The following is a 6279-nucleotide window of genomic DNA, read 5'->3' as shown; positions in this document are numbered from 1 at the left end:
TAACTCAACAACAACAAAAACCCCAATTAATAAATGGGCAAAGAGGCATGCCTGGGTGACTCAGTCTATTAAGTGGCGGACTCTTGATTTCAGCTCAGGTCATGATCTCATGGTTTGTGGGATTGAGCCCTGTGTCAGGCTCTGCTTGCTTGAGAGTCTCTCCCTCCTTCTCTCTCTGCCCCTCCAATAAATAAATAAACAACAACAACAACAACAACAAAAATAAATGGGCAAAGAACTTGAATAGACATTTCTCCAAAGAAGATATACAAATGGCCAATAAGCACATGAAAAGATGTTGATTCTCACTAATGCCAATTGAAAGTACAATGAGATACAACCTCACACCCATTAGGATGATGTCATTAAACAAACAAAACAGAAAAGTGTTGGTGAGGAAGTGCAGAAATTGGAACGCTTGCATATTGCTGGTGGGAATATAAAGTCGTACAGGTGCTATGGCAAACAGTGTGGCCGTTCCTCGTAAAAATTAAACATAGAATGGCCATATGATCCAGCAATTCCACGCCTGGGTACATGCCCGAAACAACTGAAAGCAGGGACTTGAACAGCTATTTGTACACCCATGTTCATAGTGGCCTTATTCACAGTAGCCTAAGGTGGAAACAATCCAAATGTCCATCAACAGATAAATGGATGACAAAATGTAGCATGCAATGGAACGTGATTCAGCCCTAAGAAGGAACGGAATTCTGACACATGTTACAACATGGGTGACCCTTGAAAACATCATGGTAAGTGAAATAAGCCAGTCACAAAAGGAGAAGTCCATGATTCCACCTAGATGAGGTACCTAGAGTATTCAAATTCATAGAGACAGAAAGAAGAATGGTGGTTGCCGGGAACTGGGTGGAGAAGGAATGGGGAGTTAACTATCATCCTGTTAATGGGTACAAAACGTCAGTTTAGGAAGATGAACGGTTCTAGAGATAAATGTTAGTGATAGTTGCACAGTAAATGTACTCAATGCCATAGAACTATACACTTCAAAAATGGTAAATTTTAGGGGCGCCTGGGTGATTCAGTTGAGTAAGCTTCCAGCTCTTGATTTCAGCTCAGGTCTTGATCTCAGGGCCGTGAGTTCAAGCCCTGTGTTGGGCTCTGTATTGGGCATGAAGCCTACTTAAAAAAAATAAAAAGTAAATGTTGCTATGTATACTTTGCCACAATAAAAAAAAAATTGAAAAAATATTAACAAAAAGGATAACTTTAACTTTTATAATATTAAGTGTGGCAAGACATTTCATGTTTGAGTAAATTTGCACTTTCCAAATAAAAATATGATACCTTACAGTTCCCACTGTTTTAATTTGAAACACAAAATTCTGTTTATTGTTGAGTTTTAATGTTATATATACAAGTTTAAGGGTGACTGGCTGGGTCACTCGGTAGAGTGTGTGACTCTTGATCTCAGGGTTGTGAATTTGAGCCCCATGTCAGGTGTAGAGATCACTTAAAAATAAAATCTTTAGGGGCACATAGGTGGCTAGTCAGTTAAGCCTGCAATTCTTGATTTTGGTTCAGGTCATGATTTCGTGATCGTGGGATCAAGCCCTGCATTGGGTTCCAAGCTGAGCATGGGGCCTGCTTGGGATTCTCTCTCTCTTCCCCTCCCCCCCAAATACATACATAAACTTTAAAAGAAAATTTAAGAAAATATTTTCAAAAAGCATATATATATATATATATACACACACAAGTTATTAGCGCAAGTGTTCACATAAAATGACAGAATTTAAGTAACTCAAGTCTGTTTCTTTGCCTTTACAATGATTATGTCATTGTTCTTTCTTAAACTACTGTTTCAACTCAGAAATATGTAGTGTCACAGAGTTGAAGACACCTATTGAGCCCAAAGCAAGCTTGAGGGATATCACAATGAATGTGCATTATCTGAAATCTGTGTGTGTCAAGAGGTGACAATTTAAGTGAGATTTCTCCTAATTAACTTCCAGGTAGAACACAATGTTTATTCAAAGGTAAGTAATACATTGTGCTAATCTGAAACAAGCATACATATTAATAAACTCAACAGTATCTGTAGTAACTATTTAGAACTTAAACCAATAAACTTTTTTTCGGGGAGAAGCTTTTTTTTTTTTTTTTTTTTTAGGAAGAAGCATTTTTTTTTTAACTGACATTGTTTACATTGTTTTAATGTTTATTTAATTTTGAGAGAGGGAGAGAGAGAGAGGAAGACAGCGTGCGCATGAGTGGGGGAGGGGCAGAGAGGGAGAAACAGAATCCGAAGCAGGCTCCGTGATCTGAGCTGTCAGCACAGAGCCCGAGGCAAGGCTCCAACCCAGGGACCACAAGATCATGACCTGAGCAGAAGTCAGATACTTAACTGACTGAGTCACCCAGGCGCCCCAATATTATTCTTTTTTTTTAAGTTTATTTATTGACAGAAAGAGAAAGTATGTAAGCAGGGGAGGGGCGGGGAGCGACAGAATCCCATGCAGGCTGTCATTGTCAGTGCAGCAGGGCTCGAACTCAGGAACCAACCGTGAGATCATGACCTGAGCCAAAGTCAGAAGCTTAACTGACTGAGCCACTCAGGTGCCCCTAACTGACATTGTTTAATATTGCTGATGGATGGTAAAAATAAAAAGCTGACCCATTTTTAGCCATTTTTATTCTGGCTCTTAAATTCTCTACAGACAATGCATCTTTATTGATCACACCTGGGTAGGGAAGACACCTACCATCATCCTACACTTGGTAGGCCACCCCCAGCAACACCGGGGTCCAATTCCACCTGGCAACTGTGGACCTGAGCTGAATGCCCGGGGGCTGCCCTTTGGAGGCATTTAGTTTTTCAGTCCTTAATTTAAAGGACCCTCCCAGGAAACTCCCCCTGACATTCTCTCCCCCTTTGAATCTGGATTAAGTATTTCTCCTTTCTATTCCCACAGGACCCTGTGCCCTGTTCTGTCAGTGACCTCTTACATTGTATTACATGTCCCCAATTCTAGGCTGAGCACCCTGGAAATAAGAACTGGGCCCTCTGAATCAGTGAGTGCTCTAGGTTCTGGCCACATCAGGATATGTCTAACATGACTGTCTCCAAGTTAAGTGCTTTCAGGAAGGGGCTGGTAGTACCCAGGAGGTGGTGTGGAGCTGCCCCAGGGTGTCAAGGTCCCTCAAGGTGTGGAGGGGGCCTTGCAACTAACAAAATTCTTTTATTCTATTCCTCACATCACTAACCCTAATTAGCAGGTGAGAAATGGAAGCTCACAAAGCCTGGAGAAATTGCTCACGGCTACAGAGTGACTCAGTGGCCAGCTCTGGACATACACTTACCGACCTCTCAGCCAGGAACCCACCACAGCCCTGCGTCCAGTCGGGGCAGCTCGTACGTCACCTAGTTTGCCAATGTGCCCGTTTCACCGGGAGGGGGCGCCAGATGCCCGTTCCTTGGGAAGCCGGGGACGGCGTTGGGGTGCAGGGACTGCTCTTTTGAAGGAGGCCCACCCGGACCGATGCTGTGGAACTGGGGAGTCCCGGTAAAGAAAGGGTAGTGTGTTGGGGGCAGTTTTGTAAGGGAGCAGGGGTTCAGGAGCGTTGGCGGCTGGGATGGAGGGACGCGGTGGGAAGGGCATTCGTTGCCTCCTTCTGGCTTTGCCTTATCTGGCCCAGTTGGAGAAAGGGAGGGGTCTCCAGAGCGGAGGGCCGCTGCCTCTCCCTCTATTCTCAGGCTCGCTCAGGGCCTGGAGCAGACCGGACATTCCTAAGTCTCCGACGGGAAACCAGGAAATAGACCAGGGGGCCAGCCTCCCTGCAGCCTGGGCCCGTTCTTCTAAAGCCCGCCCTGCCCCAGGACTTGCCCGGAAGAGCCCTGAGGTGTCAGAGGCTCCAATCCCCAGGCTTCTGAACACTGCTTCGTCCCTGGAACTTCCCCTCCACACTTCCCTCCCTCCCTCCTCGCTCCTCCCCCACAGCCTGTGGGATCAGACCCATCCCCTTGAGCGCCAGACCTGTACAAGAAATGGTTATGCACTGACTTCCAGGTCAAACTCATGATCTATCCCCCTACACCTGGCTCTCTTCCCGAGTTCCCTCTCTCCATTAGTAGACCAGTATCCATCTGGTTGTTTGACCTGGAAAGCTTAGAATCATCCTTGACACTTTCTTTCACCTTCCCCATGGCCAATTCGGTTTTTCTCCTCTTGTGTCTGGGTTCCCACCACTCACTGGCTAATTGCCGGTCATTTCTTATCGGAGTTTATGTTCTTGTCTGGACTCACTACTGTCTCTCTACTCCCCCTCTCCGCTCCATCCCTTCTCCAGGTGGTAGCCCTGGTAATCTTTCCAGATTGTCAATCTGATCAGGCCACCCACCTGCTGAAATCTTTCCATCGCTTCCTTTGTGCTTTTCAATAAAGACCAAATTCTTAGCATGGCACATAGGGTCCTGCTTGGCCTGGTCCTTCCTCCCTCTCTGGCACTACCCTCCCTGTCACTCTCTTTGTTCCAACTACAAGGGCTGTGCTCATCACAGGGCCTTTGCACATGCTGTTTCTGCTTCTGCCTGGAAACCCACCTTTCTGCCGTGTTAACTCCTACTCCTTCAGATAGAGGCTCCAGCATTGCTTTCTCAGGGACACTCTCCTTGACCTCCCTGGCCAGGTCAGATCCCCTACTGTTGACTCTCCTAGCACCACATACTTCTCCTTCACATATTTGTCATAGCTGTAATTGTTGATTTGTTTGCAATATTATGTAATTAAGGTCTATTTTTTTTTCCATCAGACTCTAAATTTCATGAAGATAAAGACTGTGTCAATTTTCACTCACTGGAAGTCTCCAGCACCTATATGCCCGGGCACATACCAGGTGCTCAATGTTTCTTGAATAAATAAGCAAATTAGTGTGGCATATTTCTCCCGATCTCTATTTCCTGAGCCTAAGCCTCTATTGTCTCCTCTCTGGACCTCAGCAATCACTTCTTCAGCGGTTTCCCAGTTTACAATCAAGCCTCTACCGGTTTCCCAACCAAGAGCCAGAGTGGTCTAATAAAAATGCCAGGCTGACCATGTCACCCTTCCCACCCCATTTTACAGCCTCCCATGGCCCTCGAGATAAAATCCAAACTCCTGAACACAGCCTTACAAGGACTTGCATGGTCTGGCTCACCTCATCCCAGACACCACCTTCTCAACAGACCTTTCTTAATTCAGCAAATATTGATCGAGTGCCTATTGTCCCAGGCCTGAGGACTTAGTGGTGAGTAAAAACAGACTCCTTCAGATCTGCTTACAATACTCCAGATACTTCTCCTTTCCATGCAGGGCCTTTGCACATGCTTTTCCGTTTGTCTGGGAAGTGCTTCTCTCTTCTTTCCTTTCTCCACGTTGTTGACTTTGCCCAGTCAACGCCTACTCACCTACCAGATCTCAGATTAAACACCGTTTATTCAGGGATATCTTATCCAACCTTCAACCTAAGGCTTCCTCTGTTACAGGCTGTAGTTGCTCTCTCTATTCCACCTTCCTAGCACTGACTGCATTTCCTATTTTTAGATTTGTGTATTTGGTTAATACCCACCCTCCCCACCAGGAGTTTCCATGTCTGGTTTTTGCTTACTATCATATCCCTCTGGTGCTTAGCTGGTGCTCCACAATATACTGAATAAAGGAGTGAATAAATGATTCTTCTGCAAGAGTATTCCGGGGCGGGGGGGGGACGGGGGGGGGGTGCGCCTGGGTGGCTCAGTTGGTTAAGTGTTTGGCTCAGGTCATGATCTCACGGTTTGTGGGCTCAAGCCCCACGTCACGCTCTGTGCTGACAGCTCAGAGCCTGGAGCCTGCTTCGGATTCTGTGTGTGCCCCTCTCTCTGCCCGTCCCCTGCTTATGCTCTCTCTCTCACAAAAATAAACATTAAAAAAATAAAATAAGTAAATACTGCTTTCCTCATTAAAAAAAAAAAAAAGTATTCAGAGGGTACTGCTGCTTGGAAAATGTTGGTGCCTCTGCCCAGGTGTGAATATGAGCTGGGGCTTAGGCTGGGGGCTTGGAGGGGTATGCAAAGGATCTGTCTCCCAGGAGAGGGCCTAGAAGCTGTTAGTCCTGTCCTGGCGTCCTTGCGGTTCCTGATCCCCACTACCTGAGATGTGGTGCCCCCAGCCCTCCCCATCGCTCACACCGCCCAGCAACCCTGATCCCGTGCCCCTAGTCCTCTAGGGCTGTCAGCATCCTGATCCCTCCACCTGCAACTCTTCTCCCTGTTCTTTTTCACATGGCTGGCTCCTCCTCAAC

This window comes from Panthera tigris, chromosome C1 (assembly GCF_018350195.1).
Source record: "Panthera tigris isolate Pti1 chromosome C1, P.tigris_Pti1_mat1.1, whole genome shotgun sequence".
Taxonomy (NCBI): Eukaryota; Metazoa; Chordata; class Mammalia; order Carnivora; family Felidae; genus Panthera; species Panthera tigris.
The sequence above is the reverse complement of the archived record's forward strand: the minus strand, read 5'-3'. Positions refer to the sequence as shown.